Source organism: Agelaius phoeniceus, chromosome 1 (genome assembly GCF_051311805.1).
Source record: "Agelaius phoeniceus isolate bAgePho1 chromosome 1, bAgePho1.hap1, whole genome shotgun sequence".
In the NCBI taxonomy this organism is placed as follows: Eukaryota; Metazoa; Chordata; class Aves; order Passeriformes; family Icteridae; genus Agelaius; species Agelaius phoeniceus.
Window position 1 is genome coordinate 60,106,653 of NC_135265.1, and position 26,016 is coordinate 60,132,668.

At 41.7% G+C, this 26,016-nt stretch overlaps 1 protein-coding gene and 1 long non-coding RNA gene across 5 annotated transcripts in view; one reads left to right on the top strand and one right to left on the bottom strand.

The window, feature by feature from the left end:
• KCNG2 (potassium voltage-gated channel modifier subfamily G member 2) overlaps positions 1-10,238 on the bottom strand; it is a 53,334-nt gene extending 43,096 nt beyond the window's left edge. Inside the window, exon 1 of one of the 3 annotated variants that reach the window (XM_077179897.1) lies at positions 9,752-10,238. The gene's annotated coding sequence lies outside the window, so the exon portion shown is untranslated. Of the gene's footprint in view, positions 1-9,073; positions 9,211-9,364; positions 9,508-9,751 lie in introns of those variants that run through there. The other 2 variants (XM_054642487.2, XM_077179905.1) reach the window with 2 other exon arrangements.
• Positions 9,531-26,016, top strand: part of LOC143694337 (uncharacterized) — a 30,511-nt gene continuing 14,025 nt past the window's right edge. The window contains exon 1 of one of the 2 annotated variants that reach the window (XR_013182729.1): positions 9,531-9,829. This is a non-coding gene — a long non-coding RNA (uncharacterized LOC143694337). The remainder of the gene's footprint in view (positions 9,830-26,016) is intronic. The other variant, XR_013182726.1, reaches the window with a different exon arrangement.

Genomic DNA, 26,016 nt, shown 5'->3' on the forward strand with positions numbered 1-26,016 from the left:
AGGAAGAGCCCAGAGAAATGCTGACTCCAGAGGCTTCAGAAAATAATCAGGTGGCTGCCACTATACATGACAAATCCTCATCTGACTTTCTGCTTCTTCATGCTGATATGTGCATAGAGCAATGTGCCCCCCCATAACACTTTTTAATAAGAAGCTCAATTAATCCAGTTTAATAAAAAGTATCCAAGTATGAGTTTTGGACTGTACACCAGTCTTCTCTCACTTAAGCTAAAGGTGAATCCCTTCATTTGAGAAATTAATAAATTCTAGATAATCTTAAAAAAAAATTCTAGTATTTAGAATTGTAATAGGTTGTTGAACAAGGAGCCATGTTTGATATGAAACAAAAAAGCATGCATATCCACATGTGCAGCATTTGAACAAGTATTATTTGTCACAGTCTCCCACAGATGCTATCAGAGCTTACAGAGAAACGCAATGGTTATTAAAGATGATTCACTGCACTTATTAACATGACAAAGCACAAGAACCCTGAGCTAGTCATTAGAATGAATGAGATTTGATAAATAAAAGGCTTTACAATGTTCTATAAGGACCCACTTGAAACCCCTTACATTTTGTGAGCCCATCACCTTCAGGACACCAACATACTCAGTAGTTTGTGTGAGTTACTCATGAAAGGTCCCTCCCAGCTCATACTATTCTATTATCCAATGCCACTGGGATAATGCAGGGAGAGGCCAATCTTTGATTGCAGTTGCTCAGTTAAAATTTTCACCTATGGAAGACACAGTATTATGGTGCCAAGTCCAAGCTAGTGCATGTTTTAAAGGTATTTGTGCTGATTCCCTTCCTGCAGGAGAAAAGCAGAGCTTGCCAGAGTGACTTCCAGATGGAAAGTGCATCCCAGATCATACGTGTCTACAAACAGACCAAGCTAGGCAGTCCTGAGGCTGCTTTCACTTGACCCAAGTGCAGAACCATCACATTGGAACTCAGAGTAGAGGAAGAAAGCCAAGTGAGAATCACCTATTTTAATTGAAAAGCAATTAGGCAAGAACACCAGCAGATTGCAGTGGAAATTGAGAAGCCATAGAACAAACTGCCTCCATGGATCCTTGTGGATTCCTTCCAACTCAAGATATTTTATGATTCTATGATCTAAGGGTGAAGTCTTTCAGGATTAGACATTGAATATAAGCTCTTTTCACAATTTTTTATTTTAAAGCTAGGAAAGAAGTAAAATCAGAAGTTTTACTCTTGCTTAGTCCAAGAGTGATATATTATTCATCCATAACTCTGAGGGTTTTAACTCTAGAGCACTGTACAGGTACAAAGAAATACAAGTACAAACACCTACAAAGGTAGGTCTGGACAGGCTCCTTTGATTTACCTCAGCCAAGAAGAACATTTCCCTGCCATGCAGCCAGGAATTGCTCCCAATTAAGAGCCCTGAACAGCAGTCTGCAGAACAAATTCCAGTCCCTCTGATGCCAGAGGAAGCCTTCATGGTGTGAAGCCTCATACAACCACCAGGAGAGGCTGATCACAAAATGAGGCTTTTAGGGAAACACTAAATGCAATACTAAACTGAGAAACATTTCAGTGACATTTACATTGAAGAATTAAAATCACGTCAAAGAGGATATTCACAATCTACAATCACAAAATGCTGGGACACTCGAAAGCCTGGGCAGTATGCTGCTTCTGCTTCTGGTGGATAAAGAAAAGGTTGTGTATGTTGTGCATTTCCCAGCCTTACAGGATTCAACCTTTTGTTTCTAAATCAGCAGATATGAAATGGAGCCTTATATCTCATTCTAGACTACTTAAACTTGTCATGAAAAGACTTTTCAAAATTTCACTTTTTTTCTCTCTTTCATATGTAACCCTGATCAGCTTCCTTAATCCATATATACTTGCAAAGGTTTTTGCAGGCTTTAAAGTCATACTCAGAAAAGTCCTTCCTGAAACACCTTTGGTGACTTTATATTATATAATAACATTAAAAACTACTCCTCAAAATTTGAATAAATGACCTTGAAAAATACAACAGACAAGAACATGGCAATAAAATTATTCTAGGTACAGAACTTAAAACAAATCAACCTTATCTGAACCAGAACTGGTGTGACAGAGTTGTTCCTGCCTTCTCGTAGGCTGAATAGAGGAGACTTTCTTAAGGAATTGATATGACTTTCCCTTAAATAATGAACACAAGTTCAACTGAATGGAAGCCAGAAAAAACCCTAAAACTTAGTTGGGAACTTAGAATGAATATATTATTGAGTACTGCCACAGAAACTGTCTGATTAAATGTAACAGGGTCACGATTTTACTCTGTGCTCCTCTACAGTGAAAGCCATCATATAAAGGATACCATTCAAAGTTAGCATACACATGCACATCAATAGAAACCACAGACAAGCCTCTTGGGGCTTTACTGACTGCTTAAGCCTGGCAGGTCTGGCTGGTCATTATTCTCTGCATGGAGGTGTCATGGTTTGACACTGGCACAATGCCAGTGCCTTTATGAAGATACTTTCTCTTTGGTAGCTGCTGTGAGATGTGACCAGGAACAAGCAAAGCAGGCTCTTACTTAGGAAAGAAAACAGAACTTTATTAACTACTCTACAACTACAAATAAAAAGGAACACACACACAGGGAAAATGAAAACCTCACAAATGCATTTCTTCTTCCCCCTACTAAATTTCTAACACAATACATTTATTCTTCAAATCACCAACTCTCGGTCCAGCACCACTTTTTAGACAATCAATCTTCAGTTCATCAAGAAGAGAGGAGTCTTTCTTGTACCATGGGCTTCCCCTGGAAACACAGTCGAAGCTTCGTGTGTTTCTGTGTCACTCGTGGCACTGCCCGGAATACATCTGCCATTGTGACTTCTTCTTTTTCATGTCCAGTGCTCTCACTACTGAACACGGACTAGAGCTGCTTTTAGGGTTGTCTTTTAAGGATGCTCTGTCTCGATCCAAAAAAGGCACAGTCTCTCTTTTGGGACACCTGTCCCCCCCATATTTTTTCACCCCCTGGGGCCGAGGGGCACCAACACTGAACCCTCTTGGTCTGAGGCATTGCCTCCCCCTAGACACAGTCTCTGTGTCACAAGGAACATGGTTCTGTCTATGGCTATACAAAAAGAGTCCAGCAAAAGCCACTCTATCATCTCTTCCCACTAGGATTCTTCTCTACTCTTCTACTATCTCTCTCTCGCCCAGACCTCTCTCACACTTGCACATTTCTTTCCTCATCTTCCACTCTATCTTCCAGGAGAGGTCAATGATCTGTAAAGTTCTCATTCTCCAAAAAGGGGTTAAAAGCTCCTACAAGTGGCCGGCTGAACCCCCCCCCTTCTTCTCCATCCCAGCCGTGCTGCCGGCACAGGCCCATGTTTATCAAGCTTCAAGGTTACAGTCCCAGGCAGCGGCTCTTTCTCTCTCTCTCTCTCTCTCTCTCTCTGTGTCTCTCAGGGGGGGCACCTGATGGCTCCCGGTGTCTGTCTCTCTCTCTCTTTCTCTCTTCCACCCTTCTACCCCCGAGCTCAGGCCTACCTCTCTCGGCCACATGGCTTTTCCCCTCCTCCTGCCCAGCCAGCAGCTGGGCCGGGGAAGAGACCCGAACTCTTTCCCACCGGAAACCCAAAAGGCCCTCCCAGCCGAGAGCTCTGCTTTTAACCCCGTGTTCTCAGAGGCGTGTCCATGTCCTAATGGCCAGGTTAAATGCCAATATTAAAGCCTGAATATCCATTGGCCCAAAACACAGCATCCCAAAAACCACATTTCCTGTCAAACCACCACAGGAGGTAAGTTCAGAAATATGTCAATATGCATTATTGCAATCAACAGGCATTAGTGTACATCAGCATGCATTACTGTAATCAAATTTAACAGCTCAACTGAACAACAAGCTCTGGCAGTCTGAAAAGATGGCAAAAGGTCAAAAGGTCCACTAATGGTAACAAAGTGGTATAGACCATCCATGGAAGCACACAGCAGGTCTCTGCCATCAAAGTATAACCACAATTTCATGGCAAGAATCAGTCTTGATGGCCTCCAACAATCTTCATTAACTAGGAGGACATTATAGTGATGTCCAAAAGCAATAATTTCTGATGTCAGAATTAGAAATGAAAATTTATGAGATGTGCTCCATGTCCTGGGAAATATCTGCTTTTTCAAGTAGCTCTTCCTTAACTTTGGAACATTATCAAAGGCAGTTTGTGAGCTAAGAGATTTAATTTGTGACAAGCAAGCAAAAATTTCATCCTGACAGGTCAAAATAAAGTAGAATTCTAACCCATACAGACTTTAGTCTTGGGATAATGTTTGAAAAGCTCTAAAGAGGCTTGAGTTTCACTCCGAGTTTTGTTGAATTAATTCATATTGTGATTGCAGAGTCTCCATAAAGGCTCTGGCTTCCTGGCTTTACCAGCTGAAAAAAATTGCACTGATAATCTGAAGGAAAACAACTATTTTCCTCATGTCTGTTACAATCTGTTCAGCATGGAGTACCTAGGATTCTCACACTTCACTCTGAGAAGTTCAAAAACCCCTCATCTTCCCTCAAGCTCAGTCTGTCCTTCATCCTACTATTTAGAACATTCAATGATTCACAGTGTTGACAATGCACTTTCTCTAGCAATTGTTTCCATCTCATTTCCAAAGCAGGATCCTGGTTCTTATTCTTAGAAACATATTAACCCCCACTCCTAACAAAAAACCCCAAAGTCCAAAACCAAACAAAACCTAGAGATTTTTTCTATATGCTGCAAAAGTCTGTCCATCATTATGATAACCACATTTAGACAGCGGGACAGGTTCCTGGCTGACACTGCCTTACACCACTCGGGCAAACAACACAACCTAGACCCATTAATGGGAATCACATATTGGTCCCTTCATTAACACTTGTGTGCGTAAACCAGCACATTCCCATTCTTGTTGACTCTGAATGTGATGCTCTTATATTATTGCTCATGCAGTTCAGCGTTGCTTCAGCTGTAAACAAATACAGAGTTTAGCTGTGAATGAATTCCAGCTCATGCCAGTAACAGGGAATGGGCGCTCGGGGTCCCAAGCTCTGAATAAGAAGATGAGAATAATCTCCATAAACACCAACATGTGTAATTCTTCTTCTTGAAACAACACTGAAAGGATACATTTTTAATGCTTTATTTTGTTTCACCTTGGTTGCTTTAATATTCCTAGAATCTTGAGTACATTTTTTCTTTTAAATGCTCATATCCTTTCTCATTTGTCAAACATTGATTTATCTCCTGCAACTTATGCAGAACTCTAATTTAACATACTTTAGTTGGATCTCTTGTTTTCAACAAGCATCACAGATTCTACTGAGAGCTCAGAAAAACACTGGCTGACCAAGCACACAGCATGGAGAACCATTGCTTGTGCAGGTAGCCTGCAAACATAGTGTTTTTACATTTATTTTGACCAATAGCTGGTATCACAGCTTGCAGTCTTAATTATCCTTATTTTTAAAGTAGTTATTTAGAACCCTGAAAGAGAAGAAGAAAGAAATCATTTGGGACCTTTTCTACTCAGGAATAGGAATAGACTATAGTGGCTTAATTCAATTACAGTAATTATATTCCTCCTTTAGCTTTTTGTCATTTGGAAAAAATACGACTAACCTCTGACTTGCTTTAAAGATTTAGATTTTATCACCAAATAGTGGTGAAATGGCAAATTTGCTGGTAGAACCTGAACAATTACCAGAGATGCCAGTTCATGTTAAGAAGCTGGGAGAATGCATACATCTTATCTTAATCCCAGGGTGAAAAAACAAAGATTTTAAATATTTAATAAGAAGAAAAATGCTCTAGAAATTGCTGTTCATGCACCTAAGGCTAGTGAAAGCACTGGAAGTTTGAAGAGGTAAAGCACTCATCCTAAAGCACGTCAGCATTCAGTAAACCATCACAGATGGTTTTTGAATTGGCAAGGGCAGAAAGACAATATTAAGAAAGCAGAATGATTCTAGCCCCTCTCTCATCTTAAATAACATAGGGAGTGTTCATCCTCTCTGCTGGGAAGTCAGGGAAAGGCCACTGGTCTTTCATCAGGCACTATGACCAGCACCAGAGCCTTCACAAACATTGTTTTTCTCACTCAGCTCACCATTTAACCACAGTGCACAGAATCTGAACTGGCATTTGTATCTTAGTCCAGTGAAGAACAAAACTAAGTGAAGAGCAAGGAAAAAGTCTCTCACAGGTAAAACACTACACCAGAGGAACAGAAGCAAGAGACCCTGACTTTCCATGGGGCTAAATTGCCTCAAAATGGAACATGCGTGTGGTACAGAGGCAGTATACTCCAGGGAAGCAGTACCAAGTAACTTTTCAGGTTTAATTAATTGGTTCTTAAAAATGCCTGATACAAACAAAGCATTGAAGTCCCTTGGCTGATTATGGCACCTCTTAGAATCTGATGAAGACATTCATCTGAGTAGGGAAACACACAAGTCAGGTAAGTCTAATGTCTTAACTGAGCAAATAAGTTATTCCATGCAATTCAAGGCACACTGAGTATTTAAAGAGGTACTGAACCAGAGCTGATAGGTTTCTTCATGTCTTTAGCAGAGCTGAAAAAACATTTGAAAAGAAATAATCTCAATCCTTATCACCTACATGCAGCTGAAAGTTTCTGAACCCTCTACCGAAACCCATCTGTATCACAGGTTTAACACACTGGTTCTTGATTGCCCATGTAATTTTTAAAATAAGAGGAAAGCTCCTTAATCACTCAGACATTTAAAAGATTTGGAGTTTCCACTATCTCCAGTTTCCTGTTTCTTCTCTTAATACTATTTAAATTGAACATTTATTTTTATCATTCATTCAGTCTTAAAATGTTGCCTCTTTTTCTTTCTTGCAAACAATCTGAGGACACAGGGTTCAAATCCATCTCAGTCTTTTCTCTAATTGCTCAAATAAGCAATCAAATAGTTGTGTGCAAGCAAGTTCACAAGCTAAAAGCTATGTTGAGCATTCAGAAGACAATACTCTGGAATAATTCCCCTCCTGGGTGCTCACCCTGTACCAAGAGTACCAGTGCACAATGTTAGTAGCTAGAGCATCATCAGTTCCCACCAGCTTTTCTGGCTCTAGCTTCTCCAATTAGTCTGGTCTCATGCTGGGGAAGTCCAAGGGTTTCCATAGTGTCGAAAAATCCATCCAACACTGGCTTGATTAGTGATCCTGTCTGACTGCAGACAGTGCTGGGTTCAGTGCAAGGCACAATCTGACTACCTGGGGGTAACTTCTTACAGTGTCCTGAAATCATAGTCAGGCATTTAAAAGGACTTCTCCCAGAATCAAACACAATGACAAAGGGAAATATGAATATGACCATCACAGTCTTGTCTAAGTTCAGCAAAGAAATGCAATTCTAATGAAACTCTTCTCTCATCCGTTTTACCAACATGGGGCTACTATGGGGAATTAAAGAAATAAACTCATGCATTTTAGGTTTTCAAAACCAAAGCCACATAAACAAAGCTGGGCTATATTAACGTGGACCCTGACAATAGATCCAAGAACCAAAAGTTAGTCATACAAAGGGCTGTGTCACATTTAAAAACTGAACTGAAACTTTTCTCTCTCTGCTGTTTTAAAGCCACTCCGTACTTCAGCCTGAAGTAAAGGCAAACATTTATTGACAGCTAATGCAGTGCTCCTGTGATGTATTATTAGGCACAAGCCCAGAGGCACAAGGCCAAGTGCTGTTCATCTCTTGGCGAGTGCCACAGTGTCTCAGATATGCACTGCCTGGAAATATCTGGTGATATTGCTAATGTTTTTTAAAAGGCAGGAGTCTTGGGTTTTCACAGAAACTGATACACTGATTAACCCACCAAAATAAGAGTATAATTGAAGAAGCCCTGCAACAGTTCACCCAGTTTCTAACCCTTGTTTCCACACATCAGGAGTGATGTACCAAAAAAATACTACCTTCCTTTGCCTTACCTCATGATTTACTTCAGCAGTGTCAAATCAGATCTTTCTTGCTTGGCTAAAAACCTTTCCAAAACAAGTGAAAACATCTATCAGCTTTTACCCAAGGGAAATGAACTGCTGAATATTCAATCATAGGTTTCCTTCCAAATGCTCTGCTTGTTTGTTTTAGAGAAGCCTTACAAAGGACAAATAAAAGGTTTGAAATCGTCTGAGCAAAGCTGACTTCTTTCTTTGAAGGTCACCCTCAAGTCATTTCAGAACCGTGGAAATAGCCAGGGGAGGGATAAGCAGACTCAAAAGACAGCTTTTCTTCTCAAGTAACTTTGGTGCTTCAGGCTGAACTAAAAAAATGCCCTCCGGTGGAGGTTTGCCACTTTTTATGGACCTATCCAATTTTACCCTGGGGAGAGAGATGCAGTAAGAAGTTCTTCTAGCAAAAGTATCTGCGCACAAGTTCTTCAAAGAAAGGAGAGATTGCCTTTCCAAAAAGACTTCACTAGAAGTGATCAGGCTCGTCAAGGGTCTTATGGTCAGGTACTTTCTTCTTTGGGACAAACCTTAACGACTGTTTTCAGGGTCAGTGCCAAAGCTGGAATATACAAACCATACGGTATAGACCTGAATCAAGACAGCCTCTTCATAGTCCTTTCAGAATTCATGGTATGATCATACTAATAATATGCACTCAAATTGACAGTAATGCATTTACCAAACATTAACTATGACTGCCTTCCCTATTCAGAGCAAATTTTGCCTAGGATCCTAACTGAAACTCATAATCACGTTAGCTAAACATATTATTTAGGAGATGTTGCAGCCTGACTAAAGACTCAGTTTTGCATAAACCTTGAGAAAGACCCGGGAAACCAGCGGGAGCTCTGCCTAAGCAAAAACTACAGGATCTGGGGCCCGTGTGCAACTCCATGCACGGGCACGCCACCGTCATTCCAGTGACAGCTCCGCACACCCCGTTTCTGTAAGGAAAGCGAAACGCCACCCGAAATCCCCAAGCAGGCAAGCGAGCAAAGCCGCGCTCCGGGGCAGTCCGGTGAGGGCAGCGGCCGTGCCCCGGCGCAGCTCCCGGCGCCGCCGCCCCCGCCCAGCCCCGGTACCTTCTGCCGCGCTCGCTGCGCTCCGCTCCGCTCCTCTCCGCAGGGCAGAGCCGAGGCCGCCACGGGAGCGCCTCAGGCCGGGGCAGGGGGCAGGCGGCAGGGACGGGGCGGGGCGGCCGCGCTTCGCCGACTCTGGCAGCGCCCCTCGCTCCGCACACGGCCCTGGCAGGGACGGGACGCGGCAACTTCGCGCACGGTGCCGCCGGCCAAACAATCGGCGGCGTTGCCGCTACCCAGTGCCTCGCCCGGCGGGTGCCCCCGGCCCGCCCGCCCGCCCGCAGCCCCTCTCACCTCAGGCACTGCCTCCTCCCCACCAGGACCGGGGATGGCGCCGGCTGCTCCCCGCTCCATCGCTTCGCCCCGCTCCCGGCTCCCCACTCGCTCCGGCTGGTGCGGCCCCGCTCGCCGCCGCCGCAGCTCCAGCGCCGGCCCCGGAGCGCCGCCTGCCGCCGGGGCACGGCCCCCCCGCCCCCGGAGCGCCGCTGGCCCGGCCGCCCTGCGAGCCTCAGGGGACACCGTCCTGCCCGGGCAGCGGCGCTCATCTGTCATTCATGTCTTTAACCAGCAGCCCCCTCCCCTCATCGGGGCAGCGCGGGCCCCGCTCTTGCCCAAGCACTCATCCCGAGCCCGACCGTGACGCGCTTTGAGGCGGCGATCGCGCTCTCCCGGGCGCCGGACCTGTGCTGCCTGCGCTGTGCTCCCGGCTGAGTTTCCCGCTCCGCTCCGAGCCCGCGGGTGGCTCCGTGCAGCCTGCAGGTGAGCGCTGTCAGTGAGCCCGCGGGGCGTGCCAGGCGCTTCCCAAGGCGGGGAGAGCCCTTTCCCTGAGTTTCTGCCCCTGCCCGGCGCAGCCGAAGCCCGTCGGGGAGCGGGAGCGGTGCCGGCAGCCCGCGGGGACGGTGCTCCGGCTGAGCGCGGCTGGGCTCGGACCCTGTCCCGAGCGCTGGCGGGGTTCGTGTGTGCCGGGGCTGCCAGGAACCCTCGGGGGCAAAGTGGGGAGCCGCGTTCACAGACGGTCGGGCGGAGACACCACTGCCCTGCTTGATGTCCCCAATCTGCGAGCGGGCTCTTGGGGGAAGGGTAAGCCTTTGGATGCCGGTGTGAGTGCTCAGGCTCTGCCCGCGCGTACACTGCATGTACACCGCCGCAGGATGCCGCTCACCGGGCAAAACAAAAGCACACCACACTCGTAACTTTTATGGTTTTAGTAACGACGATGCTCTACCCCGACTCCTCCCTCCCTCCCTCCCTCAACCCCGATCGGTACCAAGTTACAACCTATTTGTAGGTTAGGATCCTTACCTATTTGTAAGGATCAAAATGCATTTCCTGAGGTTTCTCTTATCTCCTGTCAGCTTTTTTCAAAATGCCTCTGTAGCTAGTACCTGAATCCAGTTTTTTGTCAGTCTTAACACATTTATTTTATTTTATTTTATTTTAATCCTGGCATTCATTAATTTTAATTTTTGGTGTATTTAAAAAAATATTTCCTTCCCTTCCTCTTGGGTAAAATTCTGGATAGTTCTGTCATCTGTCATGATTTTTGCCTCTTAATACTGAAGCAAAGATTATGTGTGTATTAATTAGTTTGTATTCTCAGTTAGTGGATCAAGAGCAAGAATTTGTTAGGTCAAACTTGACAAAAACTGTCAGTCCCAGGCAGCCCCTTGTCTCTGCAAGGAGCCAACTCTGTCTCAGGGAGAGCAGGACATAGCTCTGCCTATAGTATCTGTAGCTATTACGGAGATTCTCTTTGTATATGTATATGCATTTCATGGTTTTTACTAATTATTGCTTACAACCACTACAAAATCGATCAAGTTTCATGGGAACAATTCATTGCTCTTGAAGTATTTGGTTTTCAAGATAGCAGTGAAGAAGTAATTGGCAATTAAGTACATTGCCTTCTAATTTCATTTCATATTCTGTTTGTCTTGCATTATGTAAAGACAAACAAACAGGACCTTGCTCGTGGCCTTCTCAGCTCCATTTCAGCACTGCTTCTTGCATGATCTCCATAAATCACTCCCCTCTGCTCTCCCACTGAAGTCTGGAAGCGAGACAGGCATCACAAAATCTGACCTTGTTTGTCTCAGTGTTAGAGAACTATTGGAAACCACTTGTCTTTCTCATACAGAAAGACCTTTTTATTTTCATTTTTGTGCTGCTTGACAGCGCAGATAGCTTGAAACATATTTCCCCTGGCATGAGATTTTTGTGCAGTTACTTTTCTGTGCCAGTTCTATTTATTTATTTAACACGGATTTATCCCACCTGTGTATGGCTTGTATTTCCTCAAAATAATCTGTGTTGAAATACACAGAGGTACGTATTTCTTTCTTTTCCCCTCCCCCTTTAATTCCCAATAAGTAATTTGACAAGGCTATGGAGATTAGGATATCTCACTTCTATTTGCAAACTGATGTGGTACTATTATCTTCAGATGTTACCTTTCACCTTGCACTGGAGATTAGTTGTGCATCCCCAGACATGAAGAGTCAGCATGACTAGACAGGTGTAATTCCACTTTTAATAATTCCAAAATATTAAACAGTATTCCATCTCCTCCACCCCCCAGTTCCACTAAGTTGTAGTTTCTTTACTTCACTGATGATAGTGAAGAGTAAAATTGAAAATCAATAGCAGAATGTTATTTATGGGGTCCATGCCACTTACCATTAAAAATAATACAATTCCAGTTTTCTAAACAGATAGGGAAAAGGTTGAATGGAGCAGTTAATTGGTTTGGACAGGATCAAAATTGTGCAGTCTTAGCATTACTTCTGTTGAAAACTGGGTCTCTGGCTTTAGCCTTTTTCTCTCAGTGCTGCTGCTTTTGTGCTGCTTTGTGCTCCTGTTCCTTGAAGGCCATGTCATGTGTGCTATTCCCGACTCAGCTTGCACAGCTGCAGCACGGAGGCTACAGGCACCATTCCAATCCTCCTGAAGACCCTCACCTCTAGAAGTGGTCCACAAAAGGTAAATTGGCAGCTTTGTTTCATGTCCATGCCTACAGAAGATTGGGACAGCAACCATTCCTTCTTACTCTTCCTCCTCGACTTGCTTGGAGTAAATACAATTGAGTTTGGTTTACAGTCATGCCTTTCTACTGCAATTGAAAACACATTTATATGGCTTTCTGTGAGGTGCTCTCTTTATACAGGTGTGTGGGTGCAGCTTCATCAGTCTTCCAGTTTAAAAATTTAATTTTCTACTTGGACCTGGTCCTGCTTCAAATGAAATTACCATCTGAAGTCCCAAAAATTTCAGAGGAGTATGATTAAATGCTTTGCAGGTGTGTTTACCCATTTCTTTCCAATCCATCCCACTAGTGTTGCTATTGCTTCTGTTCCACAGGTGGCAGCTTCAGTGGCAGTGACATGGCAAATGTAGAAGACAAAGCATACCTCTGTTTCGCTTCTTCAATTAGTTTAAAATTTCTTAAATATGCTTAAATATTTTTAGAAAGTAATAAGCATTAAGCCACTTGCTTGCACTGCTCACCAAGACCTACTTTCATAAAGCAAAAAAAAGCAGATTTAAGTGCAATACTTTAGTTTTTTTTAAAAATCTGGAATCTGAGAAAAGCTGGAATATTATCCTAGAGCTGTGAAAGGGGAAAGGATATGCCTTTTCCTTTTGATTCACAACAGAATAACTCCTAGAATTGTGTGGTTGTTGTTGTTAATTTGTTTTTATTATTTTAGCATCTCAGTTGTTGTACTGCCATGATGAATTTGATTTAGGATTTGTATCATCTTATCCAGAAGCTATTTTACAAGTCAATAAGATGCTTCATCTGAGTGTCAATAAGCTCTCTTCAAATACATTCAGCTTCTCAGGACTCATTTGGGATGAGCAGTCTTAGGGATAAGAGTTTATGTATGTATTAGTACATGTGTTTTACAGATGGAGAACCTGTTAAATCTGTTCACCATGGTTAAATTAGTTCACCAATGACCAAAGAAACAGTATATGGGCAGAGGCAGTAAGAACCTGCACTAAAGCTGGAATTTTATAGTTTCACCCTGGTGTCCCAGTCAGGCAACTTGTTTCAGCTGCAAACTGGTACATCCCCATCTGTCTGGAAGGGACCAAATAGAGAATTGGAAGGTTTTGCAGAGGATGGGCCTAAAAACGTGGCATCAGGCAGGAGGTGAATTCTATATGTTAGAAAGAGGAGTCTATGTAAAATAAGGTGTCACAAAAAGGGAAAGAAAGGTGGTTGTGCCTATGACACCTCGGGTGTGTGTAGACTGTGGAGATGGTTATAGAAGCTTGCTCCTTGGAGATGGTGGCAGGAACAAAAGGAAGCCCCTGGAAGCCTGACTCCCACATTTCAGCTCTCATAGCAGACAGAAATCCCAGAGATGGATAAGTGAATATGTCTATGAAGACTGTGTTGAACACTATTATTGTAATGTTTTTTGATCAATTGTCACAAAGTGCTGCTGAGTGTGTTTTTGAAGGGAGAGAGAGGCAGATAGCAAAATTTTGGTACCTGTCGTGGAGATAATTATTTTTGTAGCTGAAGGGAAGGAAAACAGGAAAGGGAAATGGAGCATCTCTTGCTTCAGGTAAAAGTGATTTTTCAGACAGGGAAATAATTAAGCTGAACTTCTATTTACATGACTGCAACTGATTCTGTTCAGGGTAGCTGATCGGAACAAGGTTCTCAGAGCTAAGAAATTATACTGCAGGTAACAATGCAGAAGGCAAGCATAATATAATTGTATCAATGACAGCAGATGCAGTAGTTTTCCCCTCAAGTTATTTGTGACGAAAGTGGTCATGTGCATGTGCAAAATATTAATGATCTATTAGAACAGTAGCCATGTGTATACATTACATGAATATGGCCATGTGTATATATTACATAAATATAATATTTTTTCTGTACTTATCTTCTTCTGTATGAGAAGGTATCAAAGGGACAATTTAGATTTTTCTGCAAACTATTTATGTAAATTATATAACGTGTTGCAAGCAGGAGGTACTTTTATATTAATAACAATTTTTCAAATTATTTCAGGGGAAATTAGGTTGGAAAATCACAAGAGTTAAATTCAAGAAAGCAAAAGGAAATCAAGCAAGTTATAGAAGATGTAATAGAACTATTGTGGTGATCGCATGTGAACACTATATCCTTTTTGTGTGAAAATAATATTGCTGTGAGTTACCGCTCTGGTATTTCCTCTTCTGTTAGATATCAGGCTGTTTTTTTGTAATTTTGCTGAGAGTCACAGCAATGAATTTGTATCTCTGTAATCTCTTGCCTCAAGTTGCTGGAGCACAGTCGTAACAAACAGTGTACAAGTCACCTTCCAATTATAGCTAAACTAAATTTTAAGGTAGTATATGCAAACCTACCCTGAAAAAGAAAACTTGTTATGTAGAAAGGAGTTTATGTTCTTCTGGGTCTGTTTATTGCCAGAGTCATGGGGTTGGTGGAGGAAAGAGTAACTCTGCCAAGCAAGAAGCTCTTAGCTACTTGGCTCTTTGATTTGCAAATGAGACCCAGGTATACATATTAACATTGAGCAAAACTGGAGCCTTAGGACAACAACATGTATAGTTATATTTCAACTTTTTCCAGGTCAGATGCAAACTTATGCTGAAAACTGTCTCTTTGTAGAGATCTGACCAAGCTGCCAAGCCCAGGGGCTGGCACTGACTGCACGCCACACCATGTGCTCAGAGATTGCTTGTCTACAAAGGAGGTAAAAATCCACATATTGATTTTGAGTTCAAAATCAACAGGAGGTTTGGAGGTAAAAATCAATATATGTCTGCCTCCATCTTGATATGACAAATCCCAGCAGCTGTGCTCAGGCTGAAAAGACATTTTGCTAGTATGGGGATTTGCCCACTCAAAACACCAAGGCAGAAAACATTCTATACGTGGGAAGAAATACAGAGCATAAACTGGAAGCAATTTGGAAATTATATTTGTTCTCTCAAATCAAACATAAGCACCCAACACTCTGAGATGAAAGCATAATTACTGAATCAAAATATGGTCCGGCAGCCAGACAAATGGAAAATGAATCCAACAATGTTAAGCTTGATCCTGCCCTGCTTTGGGAAAAATTGCTTCTTAAATACATTTCATCGTGTAAATTTAACATTTCATCTCAAAGTATTATGTTTGCTTCAATACAGGCTTTGTGGTCTGAAGGGTTGTCCTAATCCATTTGGCTGAAAATCAAGGCCAGTGAGAGAAAAATAATATCAGAATGATTTTTGTGGGGTTTATTTTCACTGTTGTTCTCAGAAAAAAAAAAAAAAAGCAAAATTCACTAGTTTCAGATTCTTGACATGGATCATTAAACCAAGGCAAGCTCTTGTATTGGCTCTTTGACTCAGAACTAAGGTTTCAACAGTAAACTGTACTTTATTTTGAAAAAAAATTACATCTCCTTTAATTTCAAATGTCAATACATAGAATTTAAAACAGTTTAACAAAATCACTCTGAAAGTTCATTCAGATAAATGTTTAATCATCCAGCATTGTCTGGAGGCTTATGAACATGGGAATCCTAATGTGCTCTAAAGTAGCATTTAAATGTTTGTTGAAGGAGAATATGCCTTTTTCAGGGAGGAGTGAATTACCCCTATGAGTGGTCTACATGAAGAGTAGGTGTACAGTAAATTCCCAGCCCCACTCACTAACTTCACAGTAACTTTCTCTGCAGACATGCATCCAGGTCAGTAGAATTTATGCTTTGTGAATCTTGCCGTGCACATATTGCAGCACTTTGGCTACAAAGTGGATCAGAGCCCAAACAGTGAAGGATGGCTGTGTCTGCATTAGGAGCAAAATGGTGCCGAGGGTCCAACATTTGTCTTTCAGGAGCTTTTTCTGCAGTGTAGCTGCGGTGTGTCCCCAGGGACTCAAAGCCCATTAGTGCCTGAAGCACATCTTTCAGCTTAGCTCCTGCAGAAAGACCCTGGTTGGGCAGTATTGAGCAACACGCACTAAGTGGGGAGAATCAAGAATAATCTGAACTTCAATGCTAGTGTAGATACTCTGAAACAGGGCAGGGCTTCACAGGAGGGCTAGTCTGATGGCAGCCTGAGTGTGCTGTGAGTCTGGGGTGACCAGTGTCCCGGGGACCTGCTAGAGAGTGGCTGTGGAACTCCTTGAGTTAGCAGAGAGGCTGGTATTTTTCATTTTGTGGAAAAAACAATGCAGAAAAGCACTCATCAGATTCATGCCTATGGCACCATTCAGCCTGTCATGGCATTTGATGCAGAACTAACACTCTGCACAGCATTCTGTGGTGAAGGCCACATTATAAAGACTGCATTGAGAACTAGCCCTGAAGCTTTTCTTGCCCCAGTCTGTTTGCCATGAGAAACAGTAGATTAAATAACATCCAAAACGCCAGACTCCTGCATGTAATGAGCATGCAGTCCACAGAATTCACTAAGCAAGAGGTCAGTGGGCTTAGTGAATTTGCCTGGTTCTTTTAAAAGACTTTCTATTATTAATAACGTTTCCAGCTTCTCAGTGGGAGCTGAAGTTACTGCAGAGCTTTTGAAACAAATTTCAGGGGTCAGGAATGGATGTGCTATTTTTGGCTTCCACTTAACCACCCAACAGACAGGAGTCAGGTAAATGATTTGCTCATGTTGCCATTAGTATCATGTTGCTGCTATGCATGGCATCTTTTTCATAAAAAAACAGAGCTACCATTCCAGCAGCTTGCAGCACAGATTAGAGAAAATGGTGAGGTTTGCCAAAGTGCTTTTGCTCTTTACATAGCAATTAAGCTTGAGAGAAGAACACGTGGCCACAGGTGGGTCTCAAGCAGCTACACACAAACCTCAAGTATCCACCTAAGCCACAGTCACCTTCTGGGATTCAGGTGGCTTTTGAACAACCAGTGGGCTGTTTGTAAATTATTCTCATGGATGCCAACCTATCCCTACCTATGAAAACAGCAGATGAGAGAGCACATGGCAGTGGCTGATGGAAAGAGGAGATTAGGGCAACAATATGGTCAGTGTCACCCGTGAACTTTTTCAGTTGTGGATATTTTTGTAAAAGTGAGAGTTAGAATAACAGTGCAGGTGCTGACATCCAGAGGAGGGTGGTTTGGAGGGGAGGGAAGGAATGTAGTTACTGCATTCATTCCATCATGGCTCACATTAGCAGTGTGTCTTTAAAAAAAAAACAGGATGCTGCTAGGGACATAAAGAGAGCTCTGGTGCATCAGTTGTAAAATTGAGTTATTTCTAAATTATTGGGTTTTTTTAAATGCCACTGGCTGAGTTATAACACAAAGCTGAACAAGGACTGCAATGAAGAAGATGAGTAATTTCAGTGATGGAACCTGCAGAATTATTTAAGCAGATTTGTGTGATAACGGGGGCTTTTCTCACAGTGTTTGGTCTTGATAAGAACAAGATTGGTGTCTTATCTGCACTGCTTATCACATTTACTGCTTAATAGCAATGGAGCTGCTGACAGCCAGGAAACAAAAATTGTCAGGAAAGTTGAATGATTGAATTACCACTAAATGAATGCCCAGAGTTGTCAGTGATATTTTTGGCAACAAAGAGACCTAACCAAAACAAAACAATTTTCAGAATTCACTGAGGTGATCCTTCAGAAACACCAGTGGGTGCTGCATCAAGAGTAAGTGTCACAAAAGAGCTGTTTGCCTTCAGCTCCTTCTCCATCATTATGAAGGAACCTTCTCACTTCTACAGTGGGGAAACAGTTTCAGGCCAGAAGGGTGGACAAGCAAGGAGGTGAAAAGAGGCAGATGCTCAAGGAGCAGCAGCCTCCTTGGGTGCCTTCAGCTCATTTTCTGAAGTGTAGCCAGTTTCAGAGGAAAGTAGCTCAGGAAAAAGAAGGTGCTGTGCTGCTTGGGAGCTGACAGACTGCCCTTCCTCGACCAATAATTAATTACCAGAGCCAGAAGATAAGGTTGCTTCTCAGCAAAATGTTTTTTGTCATATAATGATCATGACAGAGATAAAAGTGCTTGGGAGTGCAAAATTGACTTACTTATCCATGCTATAACCTGACCAACTGCATTCACACCGGTAAGACCTAACGATGCTTCATGCTGGGGCTCTCATGAGATGAATCTCTGCAGGGAAAAAATGTCACTTGTTTTCTACTGCACTCTTTCAGATACTTTGGGCATGCAGTTTTGTTAAACAGAACCCAGAAATCATTTTCATATTGGTATTTTTGAGCATTTTTGTTTTAATGGAGAAGTGACAGCTCATATAGAGCCCAAGAGCATGCATGAAACATTCAAGTGAGCTCCAGCTGAGACAGCTCTGGGTGCAGCGTGGAAGGAGGGAGTTTGTGTGGCTGAAGACTGTCCCCTGTAGCAGGTCTTCTTTCCTGTCCTTAGCCATCTGTCTTCATCAAAACCCAGGTCACAGGTTAAATGTCAGCAACAACCTTTGCACCTTTCCTTTTAATTAATGGCTCTTGAAGTGACTCAGCAGATGCATAAGTTTCATCTTTATTATAATAAATTTTCTGTTAAATTCTATTTCACTATTTAGCCTGATGGTGCCATTGGTTCCTTACAGCACACATTGCAAAACATCCTTTCAAAGCCCAACTAGAAATTAAAATTGATTAAACACCCAATAGACTCCCCAAAGCTGCATGAAAATTGAGCATGAGTAGTTTCAGAAGTTAGAAATGCTATTCTAAAAAATCTGACAGGTTCTCTACCCCTAAGAAAGTCCAGAGAAGGACTGGTTGTCTTTGTCCTGGTTTACAAAGATGCTAATTGGGAAGTTTAAGCAGGCTTCACTGCTGTGTCACACATGAAACTGGATGGTTAGATCACTGAGGTCAGAGCCGTAGAAAGAATCATTGCCTTGCTGGTGGGTGGTAGGCACCATTGGGCCAGCAATCCTGTCCCTGGTGATTTTGAGAGACTATTAATCTTGTTCCAGTGCAGAACAAAAAGCCATCTAAGGTGCTGGAAACTTTTCCTTTGTTGCTAGGGAAGTCAGTGCAGTGAGGCAAGGACAATGTTTTTCTTTCTACATCCATCCTCTAAATATTTGTAATTTCTGTGACTACTCATTGTGTGCATTCTTTATTTTCTCAAAGCAGTACTATTCTGAATAGTTCTCCTTATGTTATTCTCCAACGGGTTTCTAAACTGTAAGGAAGCAGGTTGTGGATCAATTAGCTCCACCTACTCCATCTACTTCTTTTTCTTTTTCATTTTTGTACTTAATAGCAAACAGTTGCATTTCCATCTTTTGGTGCCCACTAACTTTGGGGCTGAAATACTGGGAAAACAAGGCATTTAAGTCTTGCTATGAGAAAGAGCTACCCCAATGCAGCATAGAAAAAAAGACACCCTTTGCTCTTCATATGCCACACAAAGTCCTTCAGCTGCAGAGGAGTTGGAGTGGCTCAGGAATTTACCATGGTAATATGAGGTTCAGACTTTGTTCCTGGAAAGGACTGAAGTACCTACAATAGCTGGCCTTCAGTTGGCCATCAGGTGACAGCCTTAACACAGTTGCCCTGCTGTGGGTTACAATTTTTCCGGGGTTACAATTTTTCCTCACACCCATCTTCCCTAGGCTTATTCCAAAAAGCTAATGAAAAATTCTGCATAAAAGAAATATATTGACATTTTCCCTCTCCATTTATGATACCACCAAAGATACTATTCCTTATTTAGTTTTGTTTTTTTGAGATAAATATATAAAATCGTTATAACCCCATTGAAGCCAGCAGGTTTTTCTCAGCTTACACCTAGGAATGATACCAATTTTCTGTGTGTTTCTCACTGTGCAATTCTGTCTAGGACACAATTGTGGGAGAAAAAAAGACCTCCCACAGCTGGGGAAGAGGGTCCAAGCTATCTGGGAATTCATGCCACTGTCAGTCTGTCAGCTGTTTGTCTTCTCACTGACCCAAAGCCCTAGGAGATACCACCTTGTTTAAAATCTAAAGAACACAGTGTACCAGAGCCCCATCACTGGGCTGACTTGACCTTGTGCTGTTACAGCATCTAGCAACTCGCTTGTCAATGGAAAAAAAAAGCATTCAGAGGGGACAGAAATTAAAAAATACAGCACAATAAAGCTCAAGATTCTTGTATGTTCTGCACATATAAAGCACTATTTATCCAAGTCCTTTTTTCCATCCTATTGCTTAATTCTATTTATAATGATGAAACAATTCCTCAGGAGCGTGAACATGTTCATATACAGGAAGTAAATTAACTCAGTAAATTGCTGACTAAACCAAACAAATTAATTTTTTTTCTTTGAGAATAACATCCTCCCCATCCATTATCAAACAAAAGATACCTGTATTAAAAGCTTACACTTGAGGCACTCTCCCTGGTACTGCACAATTTGTGACACAAACTCATTAAGTTTATTACAGCAGGGAAAATTATTTCTATCTGCAAGTATTTTGTAGTAGCTCTTTCTTACATACAAATTATGGGTCATTAGCTTCCAAATAAGCAATATCTGCTCACATACATGGCATGTAGCCACCTTAAAAGGTGGAAGCACCTGCCTAATGAGGTCATCCTGGGAAATGCATGCAATGCATGCAGCTCTGATTAACAAGTTTACAGAAACAGGGGCTGCAGGCAAACACTTCTCCATCACTTCTCAGGCTAGGCTGTACAGATGGCATTTTCTTCAAACTGTTCCACCTTGTGGTACGAAGTGTTTAATATGGAAGTTCAACCTATTCTATTCCAGGCTCAACATACTCCAGAACCTGAAGAAAACTAATCTCAGGGAAAGTGTTAGAGCAACATTTGCAGCTTAACATTTCTTAATGTTAAGAAATGTTAAGCTGCAAATTGAGCACAGCCCCTTGAAGGTATCTTCAGGCTTGCTCCTTGCCAGAAGAGTTTCAGTAAGGGTTGAGATCAGGATTCAAGCTGATAGATTTCCTGTTGGCATTTAGACACCCAAACATATAGGTGTCTAATTTTCTTCATAATAAATGCTTTGCTTGTGGCATCACAAGATGCTTGTGATCTAACAGGCACTGCCTCAAGCTCCAGCACAGGCTAAGCTGTATTCAGTCTACTGGATGTGCCATAATGAGACAGTAGCAAGTCACCAAAACATTGACTCAACTGACTGAATATGAAAGGAATCAGTGGTCTATCTCAAAAGACTAAAGGCAGGTAAGAAAATAATAAAGGTCACCAAAACAAATGCCACTAAGTGGCCACTTGGCTTGACCCCTCAGCACAGTGTATCAAGGAGCTGGAGAGAGGTAGGGGCAACTGTGGCTGGGAGAGTGCAAGAGAACAGCTTCAGCTCAAGAAAAAGTAGTGTCAGCACATTCAAAGGTGTAGAAGCAAGAAAGGAGTTCAGTAAGTATCGAGCCTTCAGTGAAGCAAGGAGGAATGGATTATTTAATTTCTGGAAGATGAAAATTTGACCACAGAATAGCATTTTTCTGCAGAAGATTGAATATTAAGGTATTCGGTAAACAGGAATGTACAGTTACAGACAGAAAATGTATTGTATGAAGGAGTTATTTAGAAGAAAGAGTGAAATAACCAAAGAGCTGAATATTACAGAAAATCTGGAACTGACAGTAAAAAACTAGGATGAAGTTTTATTTCTAAAATGGAAGGCACCCTCTTCCAAATGGAACCTAAACCACTTCCAGTTTCAGTATGCATCACACATTACTCACATTACTGATCCACAGGTGGAGGGGATGTGAGGTGAGCCTCATAATGTCTGAAGGAGAGCCATCACAGAACTTGAAGCAGTGAAAAAAAGATTAAAAAAACCCCAAAGATAAAATACATCCTCAATTAATTTATAACTCAGCTAGTATGCACAAAGTCAAATGAGTTCTGGCTCAGTTTCTCAGAGAAAATTAGATAGTTCTGCTCCAAGTGGAAGAAAAATGTATCCTTTTGCAAATGTATTTCTCTGTGTTATGCTTTTAAGTACTAGCTTTTAAATCATGTTTGAAGAGGCCTGGGAAAGCACATTAGCACCTCTCCACAAGCACTGTTTGAACATAGTTGGCTTGGGGAGAGGGGAATGAAAGATTTCCAGACTCAGTGCAGACAAAGCCCAAAGGCTGTTGGCATAAGTACAAAGCTAGAATAATGCTTCAAGAAAATGGAAAGAAAATGCCTTTAAAGAAGAATTCACCAAAATGACATGAAACAGCAAAGAGGAGACAGGGCCTTTGAGAGCAGTTCTTCACAATTAGGTCACTGTTCTTTTGTGAATGTTGAGGTGTTCCACAACAGGAGTCAGAAACCTGCAGAAAGCCTGTTCCAAGAACCCTTCTGGATCCCCTGGCTCACTTTTCACCATTGCAATTATCAGACTGCCAGGGCAACTGATACAGCAAATTGACTGTTCACTTCCAAAGCTGTTTGCTGCTGGTCTTACAGAGTTAATGCAGGAGCTCTGGGAAGCAGCAGCATGCCTGGAGCAGCTCACAACATCCCTTGGGGGAATGAGAGACTTACCAGCCATTTCTGTGTGTAGAGGGACACAGTGCAATGCAAAGTTATCAACTGTATGTCCCTTTTTTTGTGACCCTTTTTTGTGTCCCTTTTTTTGTCACCATCACTCTCCTTTCCCTGACTCCAGGTTAGCAGAGTGCTTTCCTTTGCCCTGTGTTTTAAAGAACAAGCTGAGGTCCTGCGTGTGTTTCTGGCTTGGTGTTTGCAGCCCCTGACAGCCAGCGCTGTCTGACAGAGCCATCCAAGTGACCACTAGCCAGTTGGTTGCACCCTGCACCCAGAAGGGGATTTCACATTTGAAAGGAGCTCACCACAGAGAAGATAAAAAAAGAAATGTCTGCCAATGTGCAAGAGGAGCAGACCAGCTCCTGGAACACATTTTAGGGAATGTGTTTCTATTTCTTTTCTTTCTTCTAGCTTAAATATTTTACTATTTTCAAAAAGGAGACCATATAAGCATTAAAAAAAATGTGTGCCAAGAAGTGCACTTGCATTTATAAGACAGCCTGCAGACAGGTGAGATGGCACATCAGAGGAAGAGGGATACAGGTTTCCAATCAAATCAGTCACTGTGCTGTGTGGAGCTGGAACTGAAGCTCAGCACAGGTTTAGGCAGGTCTGTGTGCAGTATGGCAGATTTTCCATCTACTTCTTCAACAAACAGTGCAGTTGTTTCCTGAACAATGTTTCAGCAGTCTAGGGGTTTGGTGTGGAGCTTACTGAACATCAAAATTCAGTAAACTGTCACTGTTCTCTCTGTGTTTAATAGAGATTAATGTTGATGTATGTACCGGCATGTGACACCACTGTTTCTACAAGGAACCATTACTCATCAGCTCAACATGTGGGATTAATTGACTTTGCTTATTACTGAGGAGAAACAAGCAAAAAGGTCAAGTTGCCCTAGCAAAATTATGCGCCATCACTTAGTAATATCTCTTCAGTGGGAAATACTTACTGAATTGAGTGAGAACAATTGTTTTTTATTTTTTGTCAGACTGATCCACTTGGTCTGTGTAATTAAAGTCTAGAACAAATGTATGTACCCTGACAGCCTCTCGCTACCTACGGATCACTTTAGTTGTGTACTGACAGTCACGTGCCATAGTAACATTTTTTTCCATCTCATTGTTTATTTTACGTTAATTCAAGGCATTTCTGACACTGTGTTTTTTTTCCTGTGAGTTTGATTTTGCAGAAACAAACATTTGGAAATAATTGATGCTCTTTTAGGCCCTACTAAACTACCTTCAGCACAACTATCTGTATAGACAGGGAATACTTAGCTGAGACCTTTATGCACTTTGAATCATCTTTTTTACAGTGTTTTTACAGAATTCTGCAATTCAATTTACAAGTTACAAAGGATGTGAAATGAATGATGAATGGAGAATGGCTGTGATGGTGAATAGCTGTGTAGGAAAATCTTCCATAACAAAGAAAAAGGGGCTAAGGAAAGGTGTGTGCTGCTTCCACAAAAAGCAGGTGTGATCTCTTAAAAAAGCAAATAATAGTAATGTGAGACGTGTGGGCTGTTTTAGTCTTTTTCTTATTGGACAGGAACACCCCTGCCCCACCTCACCCCCCATTATGAAAAGAAATATTGATAAGGAATTGTTTTGCAAGCACTTAGAGATTTTGCAGAAGTTCTTTGGTATCAGGATGGGAGGTGTGTCCTAAGGATCTGAAAGTATCCTACTTCTCCCACTACATGCTGAGAATCAATGAAACCCAACTGGTCTCTGGTTGTATGGGCAAAGAAACCATGTCACAGATGTAAACTTCAGAAATTTGGTAAGGCCAAAGGCTTTCTAGAAAGTTAAAGATCAGTAAAAATTGTTCAGGATTTTCAGATTTCCTGCTGTAGCCAGGAACACCAAGAGAGGAACAGATGCTCTCTTTACAAACGTGCAGGTCTTTGAAAGCCTTGGGATAATTTCTGATAGAGTGAAGTCTGGGATATTATAAGCAGAGAATGCCACAGGAGGAGATAAACTAAAGCAATATGAATAACTGCTTGTCACAAGTTTGTTGCTTAGACAAAGATTAATGGAGAAACAGAGATAATTTGTTCCTCTTGAAACAGAAAAATTACCCTTTTTTGCAACTCTGGGACAGTATGCTTACAGTGCATTCCAATTTTTTTTTTATTCTTGTACATAAGATTTATAAAAAAGAAAACTATAGAGGGATTCAATAATTTTTCAAGACATTATTGGAAGAACTGAATCACGTTTCAAAAAACAAGACCCTGATTTATGCTGTAAAACCCAGTGTTTTAGCTTTCATGGAGGTGACTTCCACAGCAGATGGAACAGAATTTTGATGAATTTCCCTGCTGTCCTGGTTCTGGCCAGGACACGTTTGATTTCTGCAGTAGCCAGGAGAGGGCTTGGCTAGGACCTGGAGATTATTCTGTACCACCTCTCCTCATTTTCTGTATGGGGGAAGCATGGATTGGTTGGGTTGGATTTGTGGTGAGCATTTTGCATTTGAATAACTCTGTGTCGCACTTGTACACTTTTGTTATTAATATTGTTGCTATTAACTGTTCACTTGCTTCTCTCATTGCTGTTTCCAGTAAATTGTTCTCAAGTCAAGCCAAGATCTTTGCCTTTTGTGTCTCCAGTTCTCCACTCCAGTCAGCACAGGGGAGAGTTGGAGGGGGAATGGAAAGTGAGTGATGGACACAAGTAGAGCATGGTTGCACTGGGAGCACTAAATTCCTAAACCACAACAACTGTAAACAGAAATAGTCATGGAAGGGCTTTGTGGAACTTCTGAAGCTAGAAAAAGTAATTTTTATTTCCAGTATTTTGCTGTAATTTTCTCACATAAGAAAGACCATCTATTTTTCCTTTGAAAGGCAATGTCCTTTCAGAGACACAAAATTTCACCTAAAAATAAACCAGTCAATAATGCAAAGCACAGAAATGCCATGCCTTTCTGAGTACCTCTTTTTGTCAAGGTTAATAGATAGAAGCAACATTACAAAACAAACAGCTCTGGGAAAACAACACGAGTAATACAGATTATTCAAACAAAAGAGACTGCGATGGTCATCTCATATGACCTCCTCCTATTGTTATATTTGGAGTTATTTGTAGAATATTTTTATGAGAATGCCCACTGAATCTTCATCTCAACATCATTTACTAGAGTTAAGAGATGATCACACATCTTTTGTAAATAAATTCAAATATTAGAAACAAATGGTGAAAGTAACAACTTATAAATTGGCAGAGACACTAGCAGAGACATTTGTTGAGTAACATGCATCTGTTCTTTTATGCATTTACTAATTATCCAGAGTGGAGAATAAAGAATATATTAGTTGAAGTCACTTATATATTAAATTGAGGGAAAATACTAATACAAAGAAGACATGAAAAAAATAGGATGGAACTCACCCAGACAAAAAATACAGGGAGAAAGTGAGAAAATGAGATACTATTTGTGGATTAAAAC